At 42.6% G+C, this 17,618-nt stretch overlaps 1 protein-coding gene across 4 annotated transcripts in view; it reads right to left on the bottom strand.

The window, feature by feature from the left end:
- Window positions 1–17,618, bottom strand: part of GlcAT-P (Glucuronyltransferase P) — a 1,177,810-nt gene that overhangs the window by 539,046 nt on the left and 621,146 nt on the right. The gene's annotated exons all lie outside the window — the stretch shown is intronic.

Raw genomic sequence — 17,618 nt, 5'->3', positions numbered from 1 at the left:
TTGTTTATTTCTGCGAGAAGTAAAAAAGGTTAAGAGTTGTAATTTGAATATATTCAGTATCAATTATTACTACATTCTGAAAAGAGTATGTACTTCGTCTTATCCGGAATTATTCAGCATCGACTTAGTTATCACCAGGGTCCAGATATTGATGACCAAGCTCAATAGCTGCAGTCGCTTAAGTGCGGCCACTCTCCAGTAATCGGGAGATAGTGGGTTCGAACCCCACTGTCGGCAGCCCTGAAAATGGTTTTCCGTGGTTTCCCATTTTCACACCAGGCAAATGCTCGGGCTGTACCTTAATTAAGGCCACGGCCGCTTCCTTCCCGATCCCAGGCCTTTCCTATCCCATCGTCGCCATAAGACCTATCTGTGTCGGTGCGACGTAAAGCAAATAGCAAAAAAAAAAAAAAAAAAAAGATATTGATGATATAATAAATGCTGAAAACAACTTATAATATGACCTAAAAATCCTCAAAAAGGACTTCAAATGAGCTAGAAAATGACCCAAAAGTACACTGACTGACAGAGCGAATGCAACACCAAGAAGGAGTGGTTCGAAAGGGATGAAAGTTGGGGAAAAACAGAGACGGCACGGACGAATAATTGATGTTTATTTCAAACCGATATGCAGGTTATACAATGTGCACGGCATCGACTCAGTAGGATGTAGGACCACCGCGAGCGGCGATGCACGCAGAAACACGTCGAGGTACAGAGTCAATAAGAGTGCGGATGGTGTCCTGAGGGATGGTTCTCCATTCTCTGTCAACCATTTGCCACAGTTGGTCGTCCGTACGAGGCTGGGGCAGAGTTTGCAAACGGCGTCCAATGAGATCCCACACGTGTTCGATTGGTGAGAGATCCGGAGAGTACGCTGGCCACGGAAGCATCTGTACACCTCGTAGAGCCTGTTGGGAGATGCGTGCAGTGTGTGGGCGGGCATTATCCTGCTGAAACAGAGCATTGGGCAGCCCCTGAAGGTACGGGAGTGCCACCGGCCGCAGCACATGTTGCACGAAGCGGTGGGCATTTAACGTGCCTTGAATACGCACTAGAGGTGACGTGGAATCATACGCAATAGCGCCCCAAACCATGATGCCGCATTGTCTAGCGGTAGGGCGCTCCACAGTTACTGCCGGATTTGACCTTTCTCCACGCCGACGCCACACTCGTCTGCGGTGACTATCACTGACAGAACAGAAGCGTGACTCATCGGAGAACACGACGTTCCGCCATTCCCTCATCCAAGTCGCTCTAGCCCGGCACCATGCCAGGCGTGCACGTCTATGCTGTGGAGTCAATGGTAGTCTTCTGAGCGGACACCGGGAGTGCAGGCCTCCTTCAACCAATCGACGGGAAATTGTTCTGGTCGATATTGGAACAGCCAGGGTGTCTTGCACATGCTGAAGAATGGCGGTTGACGTGGCGTGCGGGGCTGCCACCGCTAGGCGGCGGATGCGCCGATCCTCGCGTGCTGACGTCACTCGGGCTGCGCCTGGACCCCTCGCACGTGCCACATGTCCCTGCGCCAACCATCTTCGCCACAGGCGCTGCACCGTGGACACATCCCTATGGGTATCGGCTGCGATTTGACGAAGCGACCAACCTGCCCGTCTCAGCCCGATCACCATACCCCTCGTAAAGTCGTCTGTCTGCTGGAAATGCCTCCGTTGACGGCGGCCTGGCATTCTTAGCTATACACGTGTCCTGTGGCACACGACAACACGTTCTACAATGACTGTCGGCTGAGAAATCACGGTACGAAGTGGGCCATTCGCCAACGCCGTGTCCCATTTATCGTTCGCTACGTGCGCAGCACAGCGGCGCATTTCACATCATGAGCATACCTTAGTGACGTCAGTCTACCCTGCAATTGGCATAAAGTTCTGACCACTCCTTCTTGGTGTTGCATTTGCTCTGTCAGTCAGTGTATGAAGGAATTAATATATTTACCCAAAATAGTAATTATGTGCATTGTATACATTACTGTTAACTCGTAATGGACTGAATACAATTAACTTAATAAGTGTCGTCGAATAATAATAATAATAATAATAATAATAATAATAATAATAATAATAATAATAATAATAATAATAGACGATGTAAAAAATTTTAAAGTCATACATCACAAGAAGGATGAGGATGAGCTACAGCAGGACATTGATCGTGTTGTACAATGGTGCGATATGAATCATATGTCTCTTAATGTAAAGAAATGTAAATCAGTAACTTTTACCAGGAAAAAGAAAGGTACGATTGCGTCGTACTATATAGAAGATACCAAACTAGAAACAGTTTCGGCAATAAGAGACTTAGGAGAAATATTTGATGAAAAATTAACATTCAAAACTCATATTAGAAAAATAACGAACGATGCCAACCGTTTGCTCGGGTTTATTATAAGGAGTTCTAAATTATTTACTCAATCATCGATTGTTATTCAGTTATTTACTAGCCTTGTTAGGAGTAAATTAGAATATGCATTTGTAATTTGGGACCCGTGTTCTAACGAACAAATACATACTATTGAAGTTGTTCAAAACAAGTTTTTGCGGTATCTGTATTATAAAACAAATAAGACATTTTGCCCTTTTGATACATCAACACGGTATTTAAGAAGTAACTTTAACCCCACGTCGTTGCGCAACAGAAGAATCATTATTTCTCTAAAAACGTTAAACAAAATCCTAATAAATAAATTTAATTCCATAGGACTGCTCAATTTTATCTCCTTTCATGTTCCACGAACACATGCTCGCATGAACACAGTATTTCAAGTTCCAAGATCTAGAACATCTCATCACTTGAACTCGCCATTTATTAAAATGCTACGATTTTATAACACATTTGCTGCAGGAATAGATTTATTTTCAGAATCACACACTGTCATTAATATACATTTAAAGGCCTGTGTTTCTAATTTATAAATTCAGACTACTTTTCTATATAATAGGTGCTCTTTAACTTATTTATTAATATAGTCACTTACTACTTTATTTATATCTTTGTTGCAATTCCTGTATTTTTATAGTGTAGAAATAATCATTGTTGTACTCTGGATTGTCATTGTCTCTGTATATGTGTTTTCCATTCATTCTTCTTCCTTGTCTTTATTATCTTCAGCATTATTATTGTGTATTTATCTTTACTTACATGTATGCATTATAAGTACTGTTGACTGTTGTGTTAAGAAGGTACTGTATTGCGCTTACTGCCTGTGTACTTTCAAAAAGTCAAATAAATAAATAAATAAATAAATAAATAAATAAATAAATAAATAAATAAATAAATAAATAAATAAATAAATAAATAAATAAATAAATAAATAACGGTGTGTAGCCTCCGAGGAGTCCTGCAGGGTTTACGAGTTGACACCATACAGGCGACCTGCGCGTCTGTGCTGACTGGGCTTTTTTGTTGTTGTTGTTGGCGGCCAGTGGATGGGAGCCCCGGGGCGAAAAATATGCCCCCCTACTCATCTGTTTCCGAGGAATTGCCGATGAGGCGAAAAGTCACTGTTCTCGCTACACTGGCGGGGGAAAAACAATCTGTCTAATAGGCTGGGAGGCCTACAGTCAGAAGAGAAACCCCCTCTTCGCTTCAGATTACGTACTCAAAAAAAGATTAAATCGAAGCAGTATAGGTATCAGAGTGCTTCTTAAGAAACGGCCCTTAACAAGAGAATAATTTAGAGAATATTTAGTGGTATGAAGGTTTCAATTAGGAAAAGGCCGAAAAGGTTGGCCGGTTCGAATTTAAAACAGGTCATAGAGGATCCAAGGGCCACCGTACTTCAGGCGAGTACTTGGCTTCTTGGTCCTCATGACCTGCTTTAACAATAAAATACCAGGGTCATCTGGTTGGTTCGAGAGGATCCTAGCCCTGGTCATCCTCACTATTTTATTTATCTGAGATCTAAGTTTGGGGATACGAAGCTCGGCCCGTACCCTCTTGTTAGATTTCAGATATGGTGCTCTGGTCATCGTTCGAAGTGTCTTATTCTGGAAGGCTTGTAATTTTGAAAGAGGAGTCTTGGCAATATAGCCCCAGGCCTCACAGCCATACAGCAGGATGGGCCTGATACATGCTAGGTAAATATTTCTCTTGATGGAGGTAGAGATATATTTATTGCCTAGCAGAGGTCTCAGTGCTTTCATCCGTGCCGTGGCACGCTGTCTGGCCTGTTCTATATTGTAGCTCCAGGACAAAGTTCTGTCCATTATAAGGCCAAGATATTTAATTTGGTTCGTCCAAGACACAGGGACGTTATTGATAGTGAGGCAATCAAGGTTAGGCCGGCGCCGGGTGAAAACAATTGCCTGGGTTTTATCCGCATTTATTTTCACCTTGTTCCGGAGACACCACTCCCAGAAGGAATCGATCCATTGCTGTAATCGCCGGACAGCATAGTCATTTCGCTTCATGCCGATGTAAATGGCTATGTCGTCCGCGTACTGCTGGATCTCTACACCTTCCCGTGTAGGAAGATCGTTCGCATATAGGCCGTAGAGTGTGGGGCTCAGCACTCCACCCTGTGGGACTCCAGCTCTGAGTACCCGAGGGGTGGATTGCTCCCCTTCACAGGAAACGTAGAATTTCCTGTTAGTCAAATATGACTGTATAATTTTGACTAGATAATTAGGGACTCTATATAATTCCAAAAGTTTCACAATTAAATTATCGTGCCAGACAGTGTCAAAGGCTTTTTCTACATCGAAAAATACTGCTGGCACGCTACGGCGCATATTGAGCGACCTTATGACATACTGTGTCAGGCGCAGCACCGCAAGGGGGGCACTGCGCCTGGACCTGAACCCAAACTGCTCAGGTCGCAGTATGTTGCGGGTGTTCAGGTATCCGTTGAGGCGAGAGAGAAGAAGTCTCTCGAAAATCTTAGAGATATGTGGTAACAGGGTTATCGGACGATAATTTTGTGGGAATAATTTATCCTTCCCTGGCTTCGGGAAGACTATCATTTTACCAGTCTTCCAGACGTCAGGGAAGTATCCCAGTTTTATACAGGCCGAAAAGATGGTTGCTACGAAAATTACTGCCCTGTATGGCAGTGATTTAATTTCCTTGTTCGAAACCCTGTCATCACCGGGAGACTTCTTCTCGTTTAAATTTTTAATAACCCTGCGAACCTCGCGAGGCTGGAAGTCAGGTACGTTAAAGTCTGGTGTCCATTGTCTTTCGAAAGCCAAGGCTTTTCAGCGTATCTCACGGGTCCGTCGTTCGTCATCGTCATCGTAATCGTCCGCTAAGTTGTGAGTTACGCATTGGCTTTCAATAGTGTCCGCGAAAGCCTCAGCTTTATCATAGGGGGAGAACACCAGGCCGTGCCAGCCATGAATGGCACGCCGGGGCTCCTGGGTTCGAGTCAGACCGCGAGTGACACGCCAAAAGTCGCGTTCTGACTCTTGCTCTGAAAGATGTCGGCAGAATTCCTCCCATCTTTCAATCTTACGTTCCAGCAAGCGATTGCGGACTTCGCGGGCTAGTTCCTGGTATTCCGCCCGGTCAGCTGGGTCCCGGAATCGTTGCCATCTCTTCCTATATCTATTTTTAATTTGGATCAAATCCTTAAGGAGATCCGGTGTAGTGTCGTCCTCAGAACCAGGGCAGTCCTGAGAACGATTATTATTATTATTATTATTATTATTATTATTATTATTATGAATGAATTTAGCTGCTCGAATGATGTATTTCCGGGCATTGCAGACCTTATTGTTAAGGTGCGCAATCGCGCGGTCAACATCATTCTCGCTGGTGATCGAAAAGGTTTTCAGATTTTTATTGACATGCCACGTGAATTTGTGGTAGTCAAGGTTTGGTTTAGAAATAGGAAGAGACGGCTCGTCAAGCCTGACCCAGGTAAGATTAAAGATGATAGGTTTGTGGTCGGAATTTAGCTCATCAAGGACTAAAAAATCAATAGCCCTGCTGTAATATTTGGTAACTGCGACATCTAGGACATCAGGTAGGCCACCATTATCCGGATAGAAGGTGGGCTCCGTGGGGGCATATACACTGATGTCAGTATCTACCATGTGCTGCTGGAGTATTCTCCCCCTAGGATTTATAGTCCTAGAGTTCCAGTCGGTGTGCTTGGAATTCAAGTCGCCTCCAATGATAGAGGGCGTATGGCTAGGATTATTAAGCAAAATATCTAGCTCCGCCGTATGAAGCGGAGCACTGGGGGGAAGATAGGCCGCAAAAATACGATAATGGTAGTTAGCATGTCTAATCTCGATACCGAGAGACTCAATAGCTCCGAGAGGGAGGGGGTCTATGACGTGATGAGTAAGCTTAGACTTAATCATGCTGACTGGGCCCTACTTATAATGAATTATAATGGCGAAGACAGTACACACACCCAGCCTCCGACCCAACGGAATTAACCAATGAAGGATAAAATCCCCGACCTAGCCGGGAATCGAACCCGGGATCTCTTGGACCTAAGGCCAGCACGCTAATCATTCAGCCACTGAGCTGGGGCCACCGCTGCCGTGTACAGACGTTTTGATTTGACACTATTTACGCCGGCTGCGAGTCAGTTTAGACAAATCATTTTGTTATTAGTTTTTATTGGAATTTTCTTCCGCAGGGGTTCTTTTACATGCCAGTAAATCTACCGATAAGAGGGTGACGTATCTGGGCACCTTCAACTACTACCGGACTGAGCCAGGATCGAACCTGCCAAGGTGGGCTCAGAAGGCCAGCGCTCTACCGTCTGAGCTATGCAGACCGGCAGTCAGTTTGCATATCCCTAATTCTAGCAGATCAAAGAGTACCAGAAAGTCTGTCAGGTGACCTATTGTTGAGAGTTACTTATTTTGTCGGTAAGCAACGAAATATTTTACATGCTGTCAGGGTGAGTCCAGTGGCTCTTTTCCTACCTTCAAGAATCCAACTACGTGTGTCGGTTTGAACCCCGCTATCTCGGAGTCACAAGGCAGACACACTTCCACTGATCCATATAGAGAGATACATAAAGATTTCTTTTTTTTACAATTTGTTTTACGTCGCACCGACACAGATAGGTCTTACGGTGACGATGGGATAGGACAGGCCAAGGATTGGGAAGGAAGCGGCCGTGCATTTTACTGGTGTGAAAATGGGAAACCATGGAAAATCATATTCAGGGATGCCGACAGTGGAGCTCGAACCCACTATCTCCCGGATACAAGCTCAGAGCTGCGCGCCCCTAACCGCACGGCCAACTCGTCCGGTATAATAATAAGGAAGTTTAAACACCTTACCTATATCGTAGGTTTCCGTTAAGTTAAAGAACACCTGTGGAACAAAATTCGGCTCCTCAGTGTCTGTTGCGAGTGTTAACAGTTAGGACGAACATATAAAATAAACAAGAGACAACGTAATTCTGTATTTTACATGGCGACTTGTTGTAAGTACGAGCCTTAAAGGCCCCGAAGCGAAATACTGACTTCTTTTCAAAATGTTATATTCATTCAATCTTAAAGAGTTAGTTCAAATCGACGAGCACTGCTTAACGAATGACTCAGAAGGTTAAAATCCAATACCATTCATTCTCTGTCCTCTAGGACAAAATTCCGGAACGGCGGCGTCTCCGAAAACCGTACATGTAGTTAGGGAGACGTAAAAACAATAACATATTATTATTATTATTATTATTATTATTAATAATAATGACTGATAACCTGTGTAATTTTAATGTTTATGATAGCGAATTGTCCGCCTCTGTGGTATAGTGGTTAGTGTGATTGGCTGCCACCCTCGGAGGCCCGGATTCGATTCCCGGCTCTGCCACGAAATTTGAAAAGTGGTACGAGGGCACTCAGCCTCGGGAGGTCAACTCAGTAGAGGTGGGTTCGATTCCCATCTCAGCCATCCTGGAAGTGATTTTCCGTGGTTTCCCACTTCTCCTCCAGGCAAATGCCGGGATTGCAACTTACTTAAGGTTACGGCCATTTCCTTCCCTCTTCCTTGTCTATCCCTTCCAATCTTCCCATCCCCCACCAAGGCCCCTGTTCAGCATAGCAGGTGAGGCTATCTGGGGGAGGTACTGGTCATCCTTCCCGGTTGTAAACCCCGACCCAATGTCTAACGCTCCAGGACACTGCCCTTGAGGCAGACACACTTCCACTGATCCATATAGAACTCAATCGAGGGAAAAACCAGCTCTGGAGGGTAAACATATTAAGAAAGAAAGAATGACAGCGAAGGAAATTGTCATTTAATTATTTAGAAATCTCTCAGGAAGGGAACTCCCAGCGGGCCTTAAACCTTCAGAGAGAGTAACTCCGCGTTTCAATATCTGTGACTACACTAATGAATGTATGCTGAATACACATTTTCCTGGGTGTAACTGTAAACAAACATGTAATTTCTTCCTCAGTTCCAAGAGACGAACCCATGCAAACGACAAATGGGCACCTTGCTTATAAAGCATTACAGAGCTCTATTTCGTTGTGGTCGTGCTGTATATCCCCTCTTGTCAAGTGTGGCTGTTCAAATGCATTATCTGCAAGCTACACTTAATTTATGATTAGGTTTCGTCACAGTTTAACGATGTGGAAATGGTAGCGTAGTTTATTACACTTCCAAACAAATTTGTTTATTATACTGTTGAAACATTAATTGATTTACAGCGCTGCCATAATTTTCATGAATGATTGCATGTCGATAAAAATTTACACTGTAATATGCTGATGATTTCTGCTTTACACAGATGTGCAGATTTGTACTCTGTGTTCCAAAAATACCGCACTCTGTTCTGATGAAATATTATTTTAGCGTCCTTGTCGTTGTTTAAAACTAGTGGCCTGTCACAACAATAGCTGTGAACAAATACTAAAAATTAAACTGATGATGAAGGAAGCTTGAGAAAAGTAACTGAAAATATACTGAACTCCGGAAGACCGTTTATTTGTCTTTAGACTTACACTTCTGTTGTGACTATACATATGGAATTTTTGAACCTTGGCCCTGTGATTATATTCTTATGCATGCTTGTAACAGCCATGAATCACTTTAATAAAGTAGGCTACAGTTGACAGTAAATGACTGCAGTTGGCTGTCCTGTTCAATAAATGATTTTAGTATTTCATTTTAAGCTATGTTTTTGTGAAATACCCTTCAGTTCATGGGAATTGACCCTGATAGGGTGTAGTTATAATTTTGATTTTGACACATCTCGCAGCTTTAACTCTACTAAACTGACCATGGCTGAAAAGGCACCGAGATAAGTAAATAGTTATGCTAGTTGCGAAAGCAAGACGTAACGGGAACTGCCTCCCTTTGAATTTGAAAGGCAGGTTACTGTCAGTATACACCAAACGAACCCTAGGTAGATAAATTAGCTGATTCTTCGAAGCACCTGTAATAATTTCTAATTGTATAATAAGTCGTACATCGCTTATGAGAACCAACATGGAGTAAAAACTTACATTCTGGTCATAAATTTATTTCACAGAGCCATTTATCGGACTAACACAGACAGATCTGCATAGACAACTTTCACAGAGCCCTCTTTCGGGTTGCCACAGAAAGATCAGTGGAAACAACTTCCATAGAGCCTTCTACCAGCTAATACAGTTTACTTCAATGACCTAAGCATCATATTATTCGAATAAATGACTATTTTACGCAAATAAAGGACTTAATAAAAATAATATGTTTCTAGTAATCCTGAGATGGAGACCTTTCTTTTGATGTGTAACACATAGGCGTTATTACCTCACAATTTTGTGTTACATTTTCAATTATAATTATATGTATTTAGTTTGGCATATTTTATTTCCTTAGATGCAGAACTTTCTGATTAACCTGAGTTATTGTGGGATCTCTGAAATTTTGCCAAGGCATACAGATGTGTGAAAAATGCCGTCCAATAATCACTGACCATGATAAACGAGATCAGGAACTATAAATTGTGGACAGAAACCATCTTTCTAAATCTCAATTTTAATCCAGAGCCAACTGGGGGAAGTACGGTAATGCAGTTCTTCAGTTTTGCAACCATAACTTATAAGGTGGGAATCTCCACGCTTGTTCTACCTTTTTAATTTTTTTATTTTTTTAACTTTTGAACAACAGTGTGATTGAAGAGAGTATTGTATTCTTGCAAAAATTCAGCATCCGGATTTTGACTGATCTTGACGTTTCGACACTGAAAATGTGGGTTTCACAATATAATATAAATGTAATTTAAGATGTCATAGGGCTCCTTCCGAGGCATTTAGGCCGCAGTCCTCATCTAAAACGACATTGAATCTGGAAGAGAATTGCGAGTTAGAGACTTTGTTCCTATCCTCAATTGAATTGTCCTTATCACACATGACCTGTTACGGCACATTTCGTACATGCTATATATTTAACTCGAGGACTGAAATAGATGCCTCGACACTAGAAACAGGAGTTTAGCACACTGTTGATGATTTGTACTAAGGGACTTAATATTTTGGTATCTCTACTGTACCTTTATACACAGGTGTGAATGAAAGTAAAAACCGAAAACGTGAGTGGTGTATGAAAAGTATAAGTGTATTTGCTACAATATGGTACAGCTGTTAACGCCCTGTCAATATTTTCCGTTTTACTTTACGTCGTACGTCGTAAACACACATGTACTCATTGCACAGACAAACAACCATGGCACTGGTGTCTGTGTTTATGACACACGACGAGTGTTTGCAAACATCAAGTCCCATAATCGGTTCGTGTACGTGCTGTGATTTACTCTACTACTCTGAGCTTCGTTCAGGCATGTTGTGTTTATCTCAACAGGCCGCTTGCCCTTGCAACCGGAGTGACTCATAGCATACAAAAGCAAATAACTATACTGTGTGTGGTGCGTTTTCTTACCTATTATATTAATTTACATAAAAGTATTGTTTTTTATAACGTATCATCTTTATTTTTATTTGTTTACAAGTTGCTTTACGTCGCACCGATACAGATAGGTCTTATGGCGACTATGGTACAGGAAAGGGCTAGGATTTGGAAGGAAGCGGCCGTGGCCTTAATTAAGGTACAGCCCCAGCATTTGTCTGGTGTGAAAATGGAAAACCGCGGAAACCATCTTCAGGGCTGCCGACAGTGGGGTTCGAATCTACTATCTCCCGGATGCAAGCTCACAGCTGCGCGTCCCTAACCGCACCGGACGCTCATTTCGGGGCGGCGTGCATAGTGAAATGCGAAAATATAACATGAATAACACGATGCATGCCGATGATAATTTCCCTGTGGGGTGCTGTAGAATGAAGTATCGTTAAAGAAGACGACGAGCGAAGTGGTACAGTTTAAATATAATGAGCCAAGTCAGGGAGCGTCGGCATAATACACCATAGGCATTTAATTTCTCGTCTTTATTTGTCGAGATAACGAAAATGATAAATATATATCGATGGTAAATCATTATGAATTTAACATGGCTAAAACGATGGAAGATGAAAACAAATTTCTCATGGGTGAAGCCATGAAAAATAAGCAAATTTCTAGCATTGATAAACCACTAAAAATAAACACAGCGAATGAAGCCTTAACCAAACCCGCCAGTGCTGACTCCCATACATGTTGGTGGCTCTACAGTAGGGAATAAATAATTATACCGCTGTATTCAGCGTAGCGAGTGTTACTACCACGACACTGAATACTATGAATTTCGTCCCATAAATGAAGTTATGCCTTTGCTGGCGTGATCTAGTGTTTACAGTGCACTATGTCTTCTGGTACGGGCTATATCAAATTTGCTACTTTCATTGACCTGTCTCAGTCTCATCCTTGGCTTTGACAATATGAAAGTGACTGAGGTATGAGTGATGCTAATAATACCATTCTTTATGCAGCCAGTCCCTGTTATGAATAGTGTGAAAATATTGCTCATACGGTCGGTTGGTGCGTGCATTTCAGTGGGCTTGGCAGACTGATATGTAATAGCAACGGCTGGTTCGGTGAGGAAAGCAACGGGAAACTACCTCACTCCTCATTTCCCTAGTACGCCTCTTCAGTGACGCCTAGGCTATTTATGACAGCTGTTGGCGGAGCTGCAGAGGATCAAACTAGCCTTCGGGCTGAATACCCAACATGCATACAACATACACAAATGAAGTTACGCGAATGAGCTATACAGGCCTTGGCCTACGAAGCGACCACTGTTCAACCCGAAGGCCTGCATATTACGAGGTGACGCGTGGTCAGTATGACGAATCCTCTCGGCCGTTATTCATGGCTTTCTAGAATGCAGCCTCTACTTCACCGTCAGGTAGCTCCTCTATCGCAATCACGTAGGCTGAGTGGACTTCGAACCAGCCCTCACATCCACGTAAAAGTCCTTGACATGGCCGGAATCAAACCCGGGACTTCCAGGTCTGAGGCAGCCACGCTACCCTTACACTGCGGAACCGGCTATTATGATGCACAATAACTGGTAAACTACTACTACTTCTAAAATGTTTTCATTCCTCTTAGACGGTAATGCCGTCTCTCAGGTCGGGAGATTTGTTAAGGTGAAAGAGATGTTCCGAGAAGGTGAGGGGGTTAGCGGCTGTTGCCTATACTAGGAACTGTCCCGGCATTCGCCTTAGTGGTGGAGAATGGAAAACCACGGAAATCTATTCTTAGGACAGCCGACGGTGGGGACCAGCCGTGAGGTCCAGCCCTTTCTCGTCTCACGAATACAGACACGTAGAACCACGGTAGAGCCGTGGCCACAACTCGTCTGCTCGGTTGGCCGGTCAGAGTGCAGAGCTGTTGGACCACGGGCCAGCCGTGACCACTTGTGGGCCGACACCCACTCTGCATCTACCGGCGAACTGGTAAACTTATTTGTTGCTCAATCATAATCTGGGCAATCGCCGGTGTCACTGAAATTCATATTGGCGAATATTTAAAAGTATAATGTCAGATTATTATTATTATTATTATTATTATCAGCGAAAAAGTGCTACATTAACAATAACAATGACAACAGGAAACAATATTTAACTGGCTAATAATGTTCTTGTATTTACCGTACCGCAAGTTGTAAGGGGGCTATCGGCGGAGGGAACAGGTGATAGATGACGTTAATGCATTTTTAATTTCGTGTGGTTATTTCTAGCCGAGTGCAGCCCTTGTACGGCAGACCCTCCGATGAGGGTAGGCGGCATCTGCCATATGTAGGTAACTGCGTGTTATTGTGGTGGAGGATAGTATTATGTGTGGTGTGTGAGTTGCCGGGATGTTGGGGACAGCACAAACACCCAGCCCCCGGGCCATTGGAATTAACCAATGAAGGTTAAAATCCCCGACCCGGCCGGGAATCGAACCCGGGACCCTCTGAACCGAAGGCCAACGAGTCGGAAACGTTAATGCATCAACGGAATCGACACTATAGAGTCGAGAGTGTCAGTTCAAGAGGCAACAGTCTTGAGCCTGGACTCTTCGCGACTCCGTTCGCAACCCAGCCCTTGAGAACTATCTGGGGTAAGTTTTTCGCTCGGCGTGTCGTGTTGATCGTGAACAGTGTTGTGTAAAATATCATAAAACGTGGAAAAAGCAGGTACAAATATTTTCCTCAAACAAGATCAACTCCACCCGTCCTCCTCGTCCTATACATGGGTTTGCTGCAAGAATGTGGAGCTTGTTTGGGTCCACGTACGCCTGCTAGCAATTGTTTCCAGTTTTTAAAATATGCAAACCACAGCAGGGAAGCCAGTTGTCAGATTATAATTGGAAGTGTACTCTGAGACAGTATTTCACAAACATAGACCCCAGGTATTGAAAAACTGGTACAGGAAAATCGACTTCAAAAATCACGAAGAACAAACAGCAGCCATTGAAGTTCAAGAAAATGCTGGATTGCATCTCTCTCTCTTTCTCTCTCATCGTTCCCTCAATTCTGAAGGTCGTAATCTCCGAGGTGCTATTGGTATGTTGTCTCTATCTTTTACGGTCTTCCGCGGAGACGTGCTGCACCAAAGATGTTCAGCCCAGTTATATTCTTGATAATGTTCGACCATCAAGTGGGAACTCCTCCACGATCTCTCTTGCCGGGAACATTTACAAGAATGATCAGTTTTTATGTGCTGTCATTCCCACGTCGCATTGTGTGTCCATAGAATTATAAAGACTCTTTCTTTACATATTGATGATAATCTAATTCTGAGGTTGAGCTGGTTTACAATATAATCACTGATACGAAATGCTTTCTAAGGTAAGCGTAATATTCTTCGCCAGCAGCACGTTTTAAAATAATCGACTTTCTTGAGGTCTATAGTATGAAGACTAAAACTACCAGACTGGATACTACTCTCAGCTTCAGTGATAACGAGACAGAGCGATCCTTCCATAAATGGGACAAATTCGTCATTAGATTTTTCGCCATAGCTGTTTTACCTCAAGGCGACACTCCGGAGATAAACATCGATATTTTGGTCATTTTTGGAAAAAGAAATGATGACTGAAATTGAAAGGATTGAGTTTCTTTTTTCTTGTCACGAAGTTATTCCGCTGAATTCAAACAATTTATCACTGTAACAATGCTTTGTTTACCAATTGTAATTTTACAATTAAATCTCATTTTTCTCCCACAATATTCTGCAAAATGTAAAAAAATTTGTATGGCATATGTAGCACAGCTACATTAAGAAAGCTACATATGGAATTTTTTATTGCAGAATTGTTTCAAGTAGTAGGGATTTTTAAATCGATCATTTTAGAACTTAAACATTACACAAATTTTAGTATGATATATCCCTTTATATAAATTATGTACAGAAAAATCGATACGTGGTGCTTTTAAAAGAAGTATTATCTACCTAATTACGAATTTACATTAACATGTTAATTGAATTTCATGATAAATTAAATTAAAAATTTCAAAAAATGTATTTTGGGAAATACTATTAATTGTATATGAAAGAAATGTTCGTGATTTCTCTACTTTTATGTAGGTGACATTCCCACAAAGTTTCGTGAAAATCCATGCATTAGGTAAAAATACCTCTTTGTCTCCGGAGTGTCACCTTAATTTCAAGAGCACGGCTACCCGAATCGGAAATGACTGAACCACGGTATAGCATTTCTAAGACGTCTTTCTTTGATGATGTCTGTGCTTTCTCATTTATCGGCTCTATCAACCGTCATTATTTCGGTCTTGTTCATGTTAATGTGTAGTCCCATTTAAACACCGAACTTTTTGCCACGACAAATTAGCCCTGCCATTTCCTTCTCACCACTAGCAATGAGTGCAGCAACGTCTGCATAACGGAGGTTGGATATTTTCTTACCACCCACAGGAAATCTGCCATCCCATTCCTCAAACGTAGCACTCATTATGTACTCGCCATGGATATTGAAGAGCACGAGTGATAGTATATAGCCCTGCCGGACACCTTTCTGGATCTTGAAATTCCCAGACAGTTTGCCATTTATTTTCACCATAGCTGAGTTGGCTTCACACAAATTCCTTATCGGCCAATCCACGTGTGCAGCAACACCCATTTCCAACAAAACATGCCACATTATCTCCCACTGAACACTGTGAAAGGACTTGTGGCAGTCTGAAAGGCAGATGATGAGCGGACTGAAATTCTCTGCTTTATCCAATCAACTGACGTACGTTAATATCGGTTCACTTGTGCCCTTACCTCGGACAAATCCAGCTTGTTGTTTTTGCTAGGGGCTTTACGTCGCACCGATACAGATAAGTCTTATGGCGACGATGAGATAGGAAAGGCCTAGGAGTTGGAAGGAAGCGGCCGTGGCCTTAATTAAGGTACAGCCCCAGCATTTGCCTGGTGTGAAAATGGGAAACCACGGAAAACCATCGAACCTACTATATCCCGGATGCAAGCTCACAGCTGCGCGCCTCTACGCGCACGGCCAACTCGCCCGGTAATCCAGCTTGTTCAGAGTGGACCTTTGAAGCAAGGAAAGCCTCTCTACAAGCATACACAGCAGGATTTTACTTGCATATGAAATAAGGGCTAAGGTTCTCTAATTGTCACATTTGGCTATGGAACCTTTCTTGTGAAGAGGGAGGAAAATGGGTGCAACCCGGTGAGGTGGCCAAATGCCATGTCTCCAAATTTTGTAACAAATGTCTGTGAAGATCTGCACTGCTATGTCGCCTTTCCTTTACAGGAGCTCAGCTGCTACGCCATCTGGGCTAAGTGCCTTACCCAATTTCAACGATGCAATTGTCCGCTTTATCTCTTGAGGTAGGATGTCTATTTTCACTTCAAATCCGTGCTAGAGGATCATGCTTGGTGGTACTGTTTCCCCGTTGAAGATATCCTTACAGTATTCCCAGTATTCCTTCCATCTATTTAATATATTCTCAAACTCGTGGATTTTACTACCACTGGCGTATTTTACTGACCACAGTCCGGGTTTACATTTATTTGATTAGAGTCTAACTTTGTGGTAACGGTCATGTGTTTTGTTAGTATTAGTGTGTGTCTTGATTCTTCACAAATACTAGTTATGAATTATGTTTGTCTTGACGACAATTTCGTTGAATTTCACGGAACATTTCAGCATACCTTTGCCGATTGTATAACCTGGACATTTTGAACCATTTCCGCTGTGCTAATATCTGCTATGTGTGATCATTGATCCAGAATTTCCGATGATTCGATGTTGTGGAAGAAAAATTCTTCTCGGTCGTCATTATATTATTCCTGAGGACTTCCCATGTGAACTCTGCGTCTGTACGTATTTTATTTTATATTTAAGAGTATGTCCCTTTACATTATTTTTGGGTGATTTACAGGATTTAACTAAGCTTTTTCTTGTTTGTTAAAAACTGACAGTTACTGCACAATGCAGGTACTACATTTAATTTAATAAGGCAATAACAACTTACGTTATGCGTTTACTCGCAGGTTCTTACTACGCAGAAAAAGTAGTCCAAATGGATGTGCGTGTCATAAAAACATAAAAATGCCATATTAAAACCAAGCAGATTCTAGATATATACAGTGAGTTTCTTTCATCGGTCGGCCTGTGGGCACGCGGGCCTGCCTGCCTTCCGGTGACTCGTCACTACCGCCTCCGCGGCATTAAAACAAGCACGGTAATTCCCTCACCTTCTCCATTATACCCCGTATTTAGAATGTTTAACAAGTGTCGATCTTCAACTATTCTGGAGTTGTGAAGTATTAGTTCCGGGTATTCTGATAATGCCTCTACAATTGTACGCAGTACAGGATATGTTATTTATGTACGATGTGTATGTATGTTCAGTCCTCAGCCCGAAGGCTGGTTGGCTCCTCTACAGCTCCACCATTAGCTGCCATAGATGGCCTAGGCACCATTGAAGAGGCGTACTAGGAAAATGAGGAGTGGGGTAGTTTCTCGTTCATTTCCTCACTGAGTCAGAAGTTGCTATTACGTATCAGTCTGCCAAGCCTACTGAAATGCATGCACCAACTGACCCTAAGGGCAACATTTTCACAGCATAGATAGCAGGGACTGGCTGCATAAGGAATGGCTTTACTAGCATCGCTCGTACCTCAGTCACTTTCATATTGTCAAAGCCAAGGATAAGACAGAGGCAGATCAATGAATGTAACAAAATTGTTCGCCAGCAAAGGAAGTTATGTACAATAGTTATGCTAAAACCGAGTCTTGCAGGAAAGTCG

Source organism: Anabrus simplex, chromosome 2 (genome assembly GCF_040414725.1).
Source record: "Anabrus simplex isolate iqAnaSimp1 chromosome 2, ASM4041472v1, whole genome shotgun sequence".
NCBI classification, from domain to species: Eukaryota; Metazoa; Arthropoda; class Insecta; order Orthoptera; family Tettigoniidae; genus Anabrus; species Anabrus simplex.
This window is presented reverse-complemented; position numbering and strand designations above follow the sequence as displayed.